Below are 14,151 nucleotides of genomic sequence, written 5' to 3' on the forward strand. Positions count from 1 at the left end.
TTTATTGTAACTCAAGTTAGTTAACTTTTCAAAAAAGGTTTTAAGAGCCAGTTATATGTGTCAGTGATTTTCCTTTATAGTGGGTGATTTAGCACGTGTTACAATACAGCTGTCTTTTATGCTGGAAGAAGAATCTGAATTTTCCTCAGAACCATAGTAGAGAAATTGTTTATTACTCAAGATCTAGAACATACAATTTTTAGCCATTACTGGTAGAGTTACACTTTTTTCTTTATTGTCTGTGATTGGTACAAAGTGTAAGCCACAAACTCAGGCAGGCAAAAGATATAATTTTAGTTTTCTAAAGCTTGCTTAACTTCTATTGTAACCCGTAACTAAGCTGAATAGTGCCCCTCCCCAAATTCATGTTCAGGGACTTCCCTGGCCGTCCAGTGGTTAAGAGTCCACGTTTCTGCTGTGGGGTGCGTGGGTTCAATCCCTAGTCAGGGAACTAAGATCCCAAATGCCGCATGCGTGGCTCGGCAAAAAAAAAAAAGGAATAAACAAATTTGTGTTCACCGGGAGTCTGTGGGTGTGACGTTATTTTAAGATAGGGTTTTTGCAGATATAATCAACTTAAGATGAGGTCATGCTGGATCAGGGTGGGCCCTAATAAGAAGAGTGGAACACGTGAACACAGTCAGGGAGAAATGTGCAGGTGGGGTCAGAGATTGGAGAGGTGCATCTACAAGTCAAAGAAGGATAAGGATTTCTGGCAACCATCAGAAGCTGGAAGAGGCAAAGAAAGATTCTTCCCTAGAGACTTCAGCCCTGCTGACATCTTAATTTCAGACTTTTAGCCTCCAGAACTATGAGAAAATGAATTTCTGTTGTCTTAAGCTACTCACTTTGTGGTAATTTGTTATGGCAGCCCTGGGAAACTAATATTCAGCCTCTTTTTAATTTGGAGTAACAGAAAATTAACCTAATTAAATTTGGGGAATCCTTCCTCTTTCTCTGGAGTTACTTTAAGTGGCCGCAAGATGTGATGTTGAAGTGGGGACCATCAGATCCTTGACATCACCAAGCCACACTGGTGTCCCTGATCCCTGAGCTGTCTCCCAGTTGGCCTGCACCTATTTCTTCTCTGAGATATTAACATCTCCCAGGACTTTAAACTACGACAATACATTGCAAATCCCCTCTGTTCTTGAACTCCACAAACCTATTTGGTGGTGTTGCCATCTCTCCAGAACTTGGCCTAAGGAATGGCTCAGAGTTTATTACTGATGCATGTTCTCATTATTGAGGATTATTTTTCTAGCGCTTTATTTTTCTTCCCCCTTGTGGTGGGAAGGAGGTGGCAAATTCTTGCTCATTCATGTAGCTTTCTCTGAGATCTTTTGTCCATGTCTTAATTCTTTTTTTTCCCCTAACAGCCTAAATTAGTGACTTTCAACTGGAGGTAATTTTCTCCCTAGTGGTCATTTAGAGATGTCTGGAGACATTTTTGCTTGTCAGAGCTGGGGAGTGGGAAGGTTGCTACTGGCATCTGGTGGGTAGAGGCCAAGGATGCTGCTAAATGCACAGCCCCCAATACCTCCCAACTCCTCTTTGATGTAAATAAATTATTTACATTAAAATATAAAATAGACCATAGCATTTATTGGGACTTCTGAATTAGCTAGATAGCTAAACCACCTAATTTAAGAGGAGAAAAAAAATCTACTTTGGAGCCCAACCTTTTCTGATTTACTGGAGGTGTTCAGATGACTTAGGCAAGTGCATATTTTAGCTAATTCACGCCAGGCTGTGAAGAATGTTGGGCTGAGAATGTATAAACATTCCTGCTTTTCTTATCAGCTGTTTAAGCAGGCAACTTCACACCTCTGGGCCTTGGTTTTCTCATGTGTTAGAGGTTTAAACTAGGTTATCGCTGAAATTCCTTCCATTGAATTTTTCCCTGTGATTTAGGAACAGATTGTGAACAGAAATAATTTTTATATATAGATTCTTAAAGGTACTAATAAAAATCATCTTTTTTTTCATGGCATTCTTTGGAAATACGGAGATTGCTAGTTGTTCAAAAAAATTTATTCTCTTCTTCTTTCACGTGCCCATAAATTAGAGTAAAAGGATAAGCTTCTATAATAAAGAGACCCACCAATATAGTTACTTTAAAAAAACAAGACCAAACCACATTTCCCATATTCCTTTGCATTTGGATGTGATTAAGTTCTCTCCAGTAGAAGGTGAGGGGAGGTGAGGTGTCTAAACTCTGACCCTAGTCCTGAAGGCAGTGGGTGTGCCTCCTTCATGCCTTCCATCTTCCTCCAGCTGGAATCCCTGGTCATCCAGTTTCAACCATCTAGGTGACAGTGATGCCCTGGAACCTCAAATGATGGAACGGAGCAGAACTGTCCCACCAAATTGCATTGCTGTCCTCAGAGCTGTTTGGTGTAAGACACAAAATGGTTTTTTTAAGTCACTATATTGTTAGGTGTTTTAATTATAGCAGCATAGCTTTTTACCATAATAAGTAGAGGAATTCTCTACATAAAGACTAAAACAGCAAATTTCAAAAAAGGTGCATGCTGTTATATCCAGTATGAGGTGCTAGTGTTGACTCAATATTTCATCACCAAAATACAAGTGAAACATTTTAAAGCAAGGAGAGGATATAGAAAAGATTAGGTCTGTCTTGTTCATAATCTCTTTTTTTGTCACCTGGCTCTGTACCATTTTCCCTTGTAACTTCTGTACCAAATAGTAATCCTCATAATCTACTTTGAGTTGACCTGTTTTGTTTTAGGCATGACCTCTGCGATCAGAGAATTATCAGTTTCTCTATCTGCAGTTGCTGAAGTGTACACTTAGTATATTGTCTTTCCTACCATACTATTCCTCTTCTGTCTCTCTCTGTTTCTGGACTTAATGCACGGCTGGAACATAAGGCATGTGGCTATCACCCCTGTGTCTATGCACAATTGTCTACTGTAGCCATTTGGAAAGAACACCTGGGAGAGATTTCTTCCCTTTATGCTGCAGGAAGGTAGAAGCAGAGGTAAAGGGGACTGGTGGTTTAGATCATCTTGGCTTTTATTGGAAAGGCAACAACTTCTTGCCAGTATTCTATAAAAATCACTACTGTGTGGCAAATGTTCTCTTTGGCTATTTTTATTGTGACTCATCTGTAAATTATAATAGTAGTAATTATTAAGTATTAGTTCAAATATTATCCTAATTCTAACTCTGAACTGTCATCATGTTAAATGAGAATTTCATGTTTTAACTATGAAAATAGAAACTATTTTGTTGGGATAGATATTAATTGAATTACAAGATCATGAATAAGAGAAAGACTATAAATTGAATATTTAATTTTATATATGTTCAAATGTGGACAATTAGGTTAATCTTTCTCCTATTGATTTTGTTCTGTCTTAAAGGCAAAGTTCATTAGCTGAACTGTGACCTGAATGAAAGTGGCAATGATCATCTTATCAGTCTCTCCTCTTAGCTTTCTTTACATGGACCCATCTTATGTACTTGGCATAGGATAGCTTGCAATATGGCTGCTGTTTGAAATGAAAATCCTTCCTAGGTTAGTAAGGTGATTTGGGTTAGAATGTTAGTTCAATGACTTTTTTTTTTTTAATGAACTTGGAGTATAACTTCTGCTGATAATTTTAAATTGGTTTTTTGGAAAGAAAACTTTTTGCAAGCTTTAACTTGATATTAGTTCATGCGGGCCTACATAATTGATTTTTGTTTTTCAAGTGACAAAATGAGAGTTTAAATCCATACTTGCTTGCTGTGACTTCATTTGGGTTTGACAAGGAGACCCACCTTTCTTCGGCTGTTCTGAGTAGGCAGCTGTGGATAGTTTCACAAGAAGCAAATCCCCAATAGGGAACTTTTTGGAGTTGTTGCATTTGCTCTTTATGCTCTCTGTGTTTTGATACACTGAACAAGGAATGTTGATGAGACATGAGGCAGAACAGCTTGTTCCTCCACAGCTATTTTGACTTTGCAATGCTGGCAATAGTAAAAAGAAAAAAAAAAAAAAGTTTAGTGTGTTAACTAAGCAAACACATGGCGCTTGGAAGAAGGCTACGGAACAGCTAGGCTATTCTTGGTATCAAGAACCCTCTTGCCTAGGGACTTTGAATTGCACTTCATGAATGCATAGTACTTGGAGTTCTGCATTTCTCTAGGTGTCCTTTGTCTCTGGGCGTGTTGATAGGGGCAAATGGTGTTGCTAATGACCTAAAATCCAAGTTGTGTTCAATAATCAAATTTCAGTACAAAGAAGATGCCTTAGAAGAAGAGACACCTCAAAGGATTCAGAATGTGATTATGGAAACAAAATTCGTTAAAATAAATACCCATGCTACTTTGGCTATTAATAAATATAGATTATCCTGAAGAAATAGAAAATATCAATGATGGGGGTTGGTTTGATTAGTGGCACTGCTAGGGATTTTAGAACAATGTGGATTATAAGCTTGATTTTGTGAGTTATTGCTGCTGTTTTTCACAGAAGTGATAGTGTGCCAGCTTTGAGCCAAGGCTTAAAGAGGCACGGCAAGCTTCCATCTGCCTCTTTTAAGCACCTACAATCTGCCATGAGAAGAACATGCCATAGGTAGCCACAGCTCCTTTTGCCAGGGTCCCAGAATCAGAGATGCAAGGAACCAGCCTGAACATTGGCCAAGCTGAGCCTAATTGAGCTCAGCCAATCCACTGCCAGCCTGCAGACCTGTGAGGGAAAAATAAATATTTTGTTGGTTTTAAACTCTTGAAATTTGGTGGTTGTTTCTTATGCAGCATTATTATAGCAGAACCCAACTAATACACTTTTATGAGAGGTCTCTAATTTCAGGCTGTTTGTATGTGAGAACCAGAGCATATCTGACAGAGATTTTATGTACTATTTCAGATAGAAACCACTGTTACTCTCTGTGGTTGCTGCAGTGTAGTCAGGTTTACTGACTACAACTCAGAGTTTCTGACTCCTCTCATCACTTTAGACTTGAACGGAATCCCAGTCCTGGGTATGGCATCTGGCATCTTAAGTGGCCACCTAAAGAGCTGGATGACACAGTCCGGAAGTGTGGTGTGCTAATTCCCATGGAACAAACTTTGATCACTGGGAAACTGAAGATGGGAGGGAGAAAGTAAGTATCCCTGACCCCTTCTTCCTCTTTTCCATGGACAGTTCCAACCACACAGCCACATGGCTCATCTGAAGAAGCCCTGTGTGGCCAAGCAGATGCTTTTGCTGAAGGATTTCCTCTTTTTACGACTCATCATGAAGCTGTGGCCAGCATGTTAACAAGTCATTTTGCATGGCTTTCCATCCTTTCTTGCCTCATTTCCCTTTGTTCCTCACTTTCATTGCCCTGGTTTTCACATCCCAAAGAAAGCACCAGCACTTAATCTTGATCCAGGCTCTGTTTTCTAGAGACCCAAACTAACACATAGACCTAGACCATCATGTCAAGAAGAAGATGATAAAAATGGTGATTATGATGATGTCAGCCAATATGTATTGATGACCACTTACTGTGTGTCAAGCAATATGATGACTGCTTTGAATTCATTTCATTTAATACTCACTACAACTCATAAACTGGGTAATATTATTACTTCATGTTATAGAGGAAGAAATCAAAGCTTAAAAAGGTTTGATTATTTGGCCAAAATCTCATAGCAAGGAAGTGGAGCCAGCATATAAACCCAGATATTTCAGATGTCATATCTTATGAGTTAAACCACTAAGTAGCACAAATAAACTGCAGGGTAGGTAATGGGTGCCAAATTGCAATGTCTGTGTGCTCCAGAGCACCCAATACAGTATTGCATATAGTGTACATTTAATGTGTAATTTATTGATTTTATAAATAATTTATTAAGCTTCCACTTATTAATAATATTCTGATAAATATAGACTCATTCTACTAGCAATTCATAGATTGTCAATTTTAAAAAATTAGACTCTAAGAGCCATGTTTAATAGTAAAACATATTTTAAATCAGAAGATCTTTTAGAATTTTATAGGGCTAGAGAGAGACCATAACAATTATCTTTGTATGTTTTTTGAAAGTAGTATTATTTATTTGAACCTGATGAATTTGGAATAAAAGGATATTTATGACAGTAGGAGTACTCTTTTTTTTTTTTAAACCCTCCTTGTTGCTTTATGGAGGCAGCTCATTGTAGTATAAAAATAGTGAACTAAAAATAAGTGGACCTGAATTCTTCCCCTTGAGGTTTTCACTAACAAGCTTATAGTTTGGGAAAATTAGTTTGGACTAGAGCTTCAGATGCATCATATGTAAAATGTAAAATTGGTTGAAGGCTATTTCTACCTCTGATAACATTTGTGATTTTCCTGAGGTTATTGGGGAAACTATATCCAGATGGCATCTGAAGACACAGTTAAAGGCACCCTTTTCATGATATGTTCTGCTCTTTCCCTCTTCCAAAATTTTTTTTCCTCTCTCTCTGTTTCTCAGTATTTCAGATTACTTGTTCTTTAGAATTCAGTTCAAATACCTTTGTGTGTGTGTGTATGTGTGTGTGTGTGTGTGTGTGTGAGAGAGAGAGAGAGAGAGAGAGAGAGAGAATCTTCCCTGGCTTTCCTAGACAGTTTCCTACTTTTTACTCCTGAGTAACTTTACATATCTATACTGTAATTCTTTCTCTATCATATGTGATTATTTGTGTCTATGTCTGTCTCTCACTAAACTGTGGACATTTTCAAAACCACAACTAAACATTTACTATACTTTAAGAAGGGAATCAATTTGCAGTGGTATTACAGAAGCTACATCTTTTTTTTTTTTCCCCAAATGCCTTATGTACTCATCGATTTTAATTAGGTATAAGCAGTTTGAGAGCAATTTTTGTGATCACCAAATTCCACTTTTGTAAAGATATACTAGCTCAAATGCGCGAGGAAACGTGTGCAAGGCTGTTTATTGTATCCTGTTTGCAATAATAAGAAACTGGAAATATTCATATTTGTCCTTTAGTAGAGGAACAGCTAAATTCTCCTCCTCCTGTTCTCTTTCTCCTCCTCCTCTCTCTCCTCCTGTACTAGTTCTCTACTAGTACGCCTTTCTTCTCTACCACTAGTGCTACAACCACCACCAATAACACAGTATTGCTGCCACTACCAACAATAATTAATTATAAAGAGCTTATTGTATTGAAGAAGGGAGTGGGGAGACAGTATTGTGGATGGTAGTAAAGGCACTTTTAAAATAATATTTCATGTTTTAAAAGGACAAGACATTCTTTTTTTATGGCTAGCAATTTAATCTGTTCTTTCTATGAAATCCTTACCGAGTCTAAGATTATGAAAATATTGTCCTATGCTTTCTTCTAGATGCGTCATGGTTCCAGCATTTGTTTGAGGATCTATGTTACATCTCACATCAATTTTTGTTCATGGAGTGAGGTAGGAGTTGAGGTTTACCTTTTTTCTTCATAAGGGTATCTAATCATTCCAGGATCATTTGCAAAAAGATTTTCTTTCCCCAATAAATTTACATGGCACCTTGGTTGATAATCAATTGACCATATATGCCGTGGGTGTATTTCTGAACTGTCTGTTCTATTCTGTTTGTTCATGTTATCTTTAAGCCAATACCACACTGTCTTGATAGCTTTTTCAGCTAGTGTTAAGTCCTCCAACTTTGTCCTTTTAAAATAGTATGTTGTATAATCTAGGTCATTTGCATTTCCATATGAATTTTACAATTGATTTGTCAATTTCTTTGAAAAAGATTGCTGAGATTTTATAGGGTTTGCGTTGAATGTATACATCTATTTGGGCAGAATAGATAAAAACAATATTGAAAATTCAAATTTATGCATGTGGTTTCTCTTTCCATTTATTCAAATCTTTAATTTTTATCAGAAATGTTTTATAGTTTTCAGGGAAGAGATCTTGCATTACAATAACGTTCTTAGGTATTTTTGTGATGCTATTGTATATGATACTGCTTTCTTTCTTTCACTTTTCAGTTGTTTGTTGCTAATATATAGAAATACATTGTCCCCAAAGGTTTTCCATTGCACCTTCCTTTAACCCTTTCATACCTTCGTCATCCCTATGCAATCATTGATTTGCTTTTGGTCACTGTACCTTAGTTTGCACTTTCTAGAATTTTATATAAATAGAACTGTATAGATTATACTCATTTTGTCATTTATCATAATTATTTTGAGATTCAGTCATGATGTATCATGTATCAATAGTTTATTCATTTTTGTTGCCGAGTAGTATTCCATTGTGTAAATATGCCATAATTTGTTTATCCATTCACCTGTTATGGACATTTGGATTTTTCCCAGTTTGGGCCATTAAAAATAAAGCTCACATGAACATTTGTGTACAAATCTTTATAATGGACACTTTTTTTCCATTTACCTTGGGGTAAATACCTAAGAGTGAAATGGCTGGATTTCATGGTAATTTTTTAAAAAAACTGATAACCATTTTTCAAAGTTGTTGTACTATTTTGTAGTTCTGCCATCAGTGTGTGAGAGTTCCAGTTCCTCTATATCTTCACCAACACTTGGTATCACCAACCTCTATTGATTTGTGTTTTAATCTTGATTTTAGCCATTCAAATAGGTGCATGGGAGTATCTCGTTGTGGTTTTAATTTGCATTTCTCTAATTACTAACCATGTTAATCATCTTTTCATATGCTTATTTGCATTAATATATATATTGTTTTTGCTTAAGTGTCTGTTCAAATCTTTAGTTCTTTTAAAAATTGAGTTAATTTTTTTCCTGAATTTTGAGAATCTTTATGTATTCTAGATACCAATTTTTTAATCATGTATATTGTTTGGAAATATATTTTCCCAGACTGTGGCTTATTGTCTCATTCTCTTAACAGTATCTTTAGAAGAGCAGAAAATTTTGATAAAGTCCAATTTTTCATTTTGTTCTTTCATAGACTGTGCTTTTGTTGTATCTAAATAACCTTTGCCTATCACAGGGTTATAAAAGTTATTCTTCCATGTTTTCTTCTAGAAATTTTATAATTTTAGGTTTTTACAGTTAGGTCAATGATCCATTTCTAGTTAATTTTTGCATGTGGTACAAGGTATGGATTGAAGTTTACTTTTTGATTATGGGTACCCAGTTCTAGCATCAGACTATTCTTTCTCCATTGGATTTCCTTGGCACCAATGTGGAAAACAGTTGTCCATATACGTATGGGTCTGTTTCTTCACTAATCTATTGGTATATATTTATACCATTGTCACATTCTCTTCATTACTTTGATTATAAGAAGTCTTAAAATCAGATGGTGTTAACTCTCCAACTCTGTTTGTCTTTTCTAGGGTTGTTTTTGACTGTTTCAGGTTCTTTGCATTTGCATACGTGTTTTCTGAGTTTCAGTTTTTCAGTTTCTGCAAAAAGCCCGCTGGCATTTTGATTGGAGTCACCTTGAATCTGTAGATCAATTTGGGGATAAATAACATCTTAACAATATTGAGTCTTCTGATTAATGCATATGTTATCTCTTTCTATTTATTTTGTTTTTCTTTAATTCTGTTCAGCAATGTTTTGAGGGTTTCAGTGGTCAGGTTTTCTATATTTTTGTGTGATTTATTCCTAAGTATTGTGTATTTTTTGATGTTATTATAAGTGGCATTTTAAATATTCCATTTCCAGTTACTTGTTGCTGGTATACAGTAATTGAATCAATTTTTATATGTTGATCTTAAATCCTAAAACTTTGATAAGTTCACTTATTAATAGCTTTTACTCTAGGTTTCATCAAATTTTTACACAGATGATCATGTTTTCTGTGAATAGAGATAGTTTTATGTGCTATTTATTACTTTAAATTTCCCCCAAGTTCTGCTTTAACAAAATCATATAGTTTGTACTCTTTTTTTGGTCTGGCTTCTTTGAAACAGTATAATTATTTTGAAATTCATCCATGATCAAACTTCCTCTATATTTGTCCTGATTTTCTGTATAATTTTCCTCTCTATTATTAAGAGTGGAGTATTTATCTATAAATGTGTATTTGTCTAATTCTCCTTGTAGTTCTATCAGTTTGCTTTATGTACTTTGGCCTCTGTTATTAGGTCTGTAAACATTAGGATTATTATGTCCTTTTGATGATTGGACCCCCTTATCATTGCAAAATAACTCTATTTCTGATAATTTTCTTCTCTCTGGATCCTATTTTGTCTGATATAAATGTATTCACACAACTTTTATTTTTATTAGTAAGTTTTATCTTTTTACATTCTTTGACTTTTAGCTTATTCAAGTCTTTATATTTAACAAATGTTTCTTGTAGGCGATGTTTTAGTTTGGACTTGCTTTTTTAAAAAATTCAGTTTGACAAACTCTAGAGTGTTGAGACCATTTATTTTCAGTAAGATTGTTGATATGGTTAGGTTTAAGCCATATTGATATTTGTTTTCTATTTGTCCCACCTGTTCTTTGTTCTTCTCTCTTTTTCTACCTTCTTTTGAATTAATTGAACATTTTTTCATAATTCTGTTTTATCTCCTTATGTTTTGGCTTAAGTCTATAACTCTTTGTTTTGTTATTTTACTTTTGCTTTAGGGCTTAGAGTACACATCTTTAACTTATAAAAAAGACTACCTTCAACCATTTCACATATAGTATAAGAACCATTTCACATATAGTATAAGAACTTGAAAATAGTATATTTCTATTTCTTTCCCCCAACCTTTATGCTATTTCACATGCAGTATAAGACACATGGGAAAACTACCCAAGTCCAGGGTAAGAATCATCCTGAGGTAAGAGCACCTGGCACCCAGGCAGGCCTGTAAGTAAAAATGCCATTTCACATTTCACATTTAGTATAAGACCATTTCACATATAGTATAAGAACTTGAAAATAGTATATTTCTATTTCTTTCCCCCAATCTTTATGCTATTGCTATCATACATTTTGTTTTCATGTATGCTCTAAACTGTGCACTACATTGCTATTATTTTTTTTTAACAATTATCTTTCAAGAAGATTTAAATAAGAAAAATATCTAATATCTTCAATCAAGTAGTTACCTTTCTTGTGCTAATCATTCCCTTATGTAGGCCCATACTTCCATATTGTATCATTTTCCTTCTTCCTGAAGGACTTTCTTTAACATTTCTTGTGGTGTGTTTGTTGTTGATGAATTCTTTCAGCTTTTCTGTGTCTGAAAAAGTCTATTTCACTCTTGTTTTTGAAAGATATTTTCACTGGATGCAGAATTTTAGATTGACAGTTTTCTTTCATACTTTAAAGATGTTGCTTCATTGTCTTCTTGCTTGCACTGTTTCCCACAGAAAATCTGCCATCATTTATTTTTGTACCTCTTTGTAATGTGTGTGTGTTTGTATGTGTGTGCATTTACTCTCTTTGTTTTTTAATATTTTCTCTATAAAACCAATTTTGACCAGTGAGATTATGGTATGCCTTGGTGTAGTTTTTCATGTTTCTTATGCCTGAGTTTGTTCATGTTTCTTGAGCTGCTTGGATATATAAGGTTACAGTTTTTATCAAATCTGGAAAATTTTTGCCATAATTTCTTTAAACTATTTCTTTGTCCCATGCCTCTCTCCTCTCCTTTGTGAAGCCCAATTTCACATATACTGGGCTGCATGAAGGTGTTCCACAGCTCTCTATTGCTCTACTTGTATCTTTTAAAATTCTCTTTTCTCTCTGTTTCCATTTTGGATAATATCTGTAGCTTCAAGTTCACTAATCTTATTTTTCCCTGTTATGTTTAATCTGCAATTAATCCGATCCAGTGTATTTTTTACCCCACACATTGTATTTTTCATTTCTAAAAGTTTGATTTGGTTCTTTTCTATTTTCCATGTCTCTATTGAACTTTTTCAACATATGGAATGCATTTAAAATAACTCTTGTAATGTCTTTGTCTGTTAATTCTATGATCTGTGTCATTTTTTATTAGGATTCAATTAGCTATTTCCTCATTATGGGATATATTTTCCTACTTTTTCATATGCCTGGAAATTTTAAATTTCATATGAGTTTTATCCTGTTGCATCCTGGGTATTTTTATTCCTCCAAATATACCAGAGTGTTGTTCTGGGATGCTATTAAATTACTTGGAAACTGTTTGATCCTTTGGGTCTTGCTTTTAAGATTTTTTAGATGTGAGCTTGAACAGTGTCCATTCTAGGGTTGTTTTCCACTGCTTCAGTAAGACCTTCTGTATACTCAAAGCCCCATGAAGTTTTCCAGTCTGGCTGGTGAGAATAGGCATTTTTACTTACAGGCCTGCCTGGGTGCCAGGCACTCTTACCTCAGGGTGATTCTTACTCTGGACTTGGGTAGTTTTCCCATGTGTCTGTGCTGATCAGTACTTTGATAAATACACAAAGGTGGACTCATTGTAGATCTCTTAGGTTTTCTCTCTGTGCAGCTCTTTCCTCTCTGGTATTCTGCAATAAACTCTTGCTGCCTTGGGAGTGTTGGACCCTCATCACTATCTTCCTAACTCAGTGTGTCTCTTAGTCTCTCTTTCTGAAGACTCTCAGAGTCTTAAGACATAGTTCAAACCTAGGGCTTGCCTCGTTTCCCCCACCCCCATCTTTAGGAATCCCTATTCTTTATTCTCTGATGTCCAGTGTCTTTCAAACCATTGTTTCATATATTTTGTCTGTAGTTTGTTTCAGGCAGGAGAATAAATCTAGTCCTTGTTACTCCATCGTGGCCAGAAGGAGATGCACATTGATTTATTTTTTAAATATAAAACCAACCTTGATTTTCTTGGATATACCCTACTTGACCATGGTTTTTTTTTTTTTTAAATGCTGGTTTCAGGTTTTTTAAAAAATTTAGTTTATGAAGGATCTAGTCCTTCAGTTTTCTTTTCCTGTAATATCTTTGTCAGGTTTTTTTTTTTTTTTAACATCTTTATTGGAGTATAATTGCTTTACAATGGTGTTAGTTTCTGCTTTATAACAAAGTGAATCAGCTATACATATACATATATCCCCATATCTCCTCCCTCTTGTGAATCGCTCCCACCCTCCCTATCCCGCCCCTCTAGGTGGTCACAAAGCACTGAGCTGATCTCCCTGTGCTATGCAGCTGCTTCCCACTAGCTATTTATTTTATATTTGGTAGTATATATAAGTCCATGCCACTCTCTCACTTCGTCCCAGCTTACCCTTCCCCCTCCCCATGTCCTCAAGTCCATTTTCTACGTCTGTGTCTTTATTCTTGTCCTGCCCCTAGGTTCTTCATAACCATTCCAGAATTATGCTGGCCTCATAAAATGAGTTGGGAAGTGTTACCTCTATTTTCTGAGTTTGTGTGTTTGTATTTTTTTCTTCCTTGAATATTTAGTAGAATTCACCTGTCAAGCAAATTTTGCTTAGAGTTTTCTTTGTGGACAGTTTTTTGAGTACATATTTAATTTCTTTAATAGATAAAGACCTGTTTAGATGTTCAGTTTTTTCCAGTGTAAATTTTGAAGTGTGGTGTTTTGAAGAAATGTGTTCATTTCACCAAAGATATAGCATTTATTGACATAAGTGTTTTCATAATATTCCAGTAGCATTCTTTTAAAATCTGGAGAATCTGTCCTGATAGTCCTTCTTTAATTCCTAGTAGTAATAATTTATGTTTTCTTCTTTTCACTTGATAAGACTTGCTAAGCATATATCAATTGAATTAATCTCTTCAAAGAACCAACTTTGACTTTATTTTTAATAGTTTTTTAAATTTTTAAATAGTTTCTCCTTTCCCCCTCTATGATGCATTCTGCCTCCTGCTACTTCACCAGCGATGAAAGCCTTCACTGGTCTCTTCTCTCTTAGAATGGGATCATAACTATGTAGATTTTAATTAATTTAGCTTTATTTATGTTTTCAGTTCTCTTGATAGGTTAAAAAAAGCTATGATTTTTGTGTATTATCTGGCTTTTCCCTTAGTCTTAGGTTTGAGCAATCATCTCCATGATTTCTGAATTCCGATCTTTTTGATTAATTAAAAAATTTATTTTAAAGCAAGCATCTTATTAAAGTCAGAAGAATGGGTTTTCAGGCAGAGTTCTACTTTTTACTGTCTGTGTAGCCTTGGATAAACTACTCTCTGGACCTGCTTTGCCCACTTCACGAAGTAAACTTTTAGCTACACATGGGCAAAGACTGGATCTATATTTTATTAT

General features: G+C 35.2%; 1 long non-coding RNA gene across 2 annotated transcripts in view; it reads left to right on the forward strand.

Annotated features, from left to right (window-relative positions):
• Positions 1 to 14,151, forward strand: part of LOC133092270 (uncharacterized) — a 350,888-nt gene that overhangs the window by 17,051 nt on the left and 319,686 nt on the right. For both annotated transcript variants that reach the window (XR_009701037.1, XR_009701036.1), the window contains exons 2-3: positions 4,974 to 5,120; positions 7,338 to 7,409. This is a non-coding gene — a long non-coding RNA (uncharacterized LOC133092270). The remainder of the gene's footprint in view (positions 1 to 4,973; positions 5,121 to 7,337; positions 7,410 to 14,151) is intronic.

The sequence above is a fragment of the Eubalaena glacialis genome, chromosome 5, assembly GCF_028564815.1.
Source record: "Eubalaena glacialis isolate mEubGla1 chromosome 5, mEubGla1.1.hap2.+ XY, whole genome shotgun sequence".
In the NCBI taxonomy this organism is placed as follows: domain Eukaryota; kingdom Metazoa; phylum Chordata; class Mammalia; order Artiodactyla; family Balaenidae; genus Eubalaena; species Eubalaena glacialis.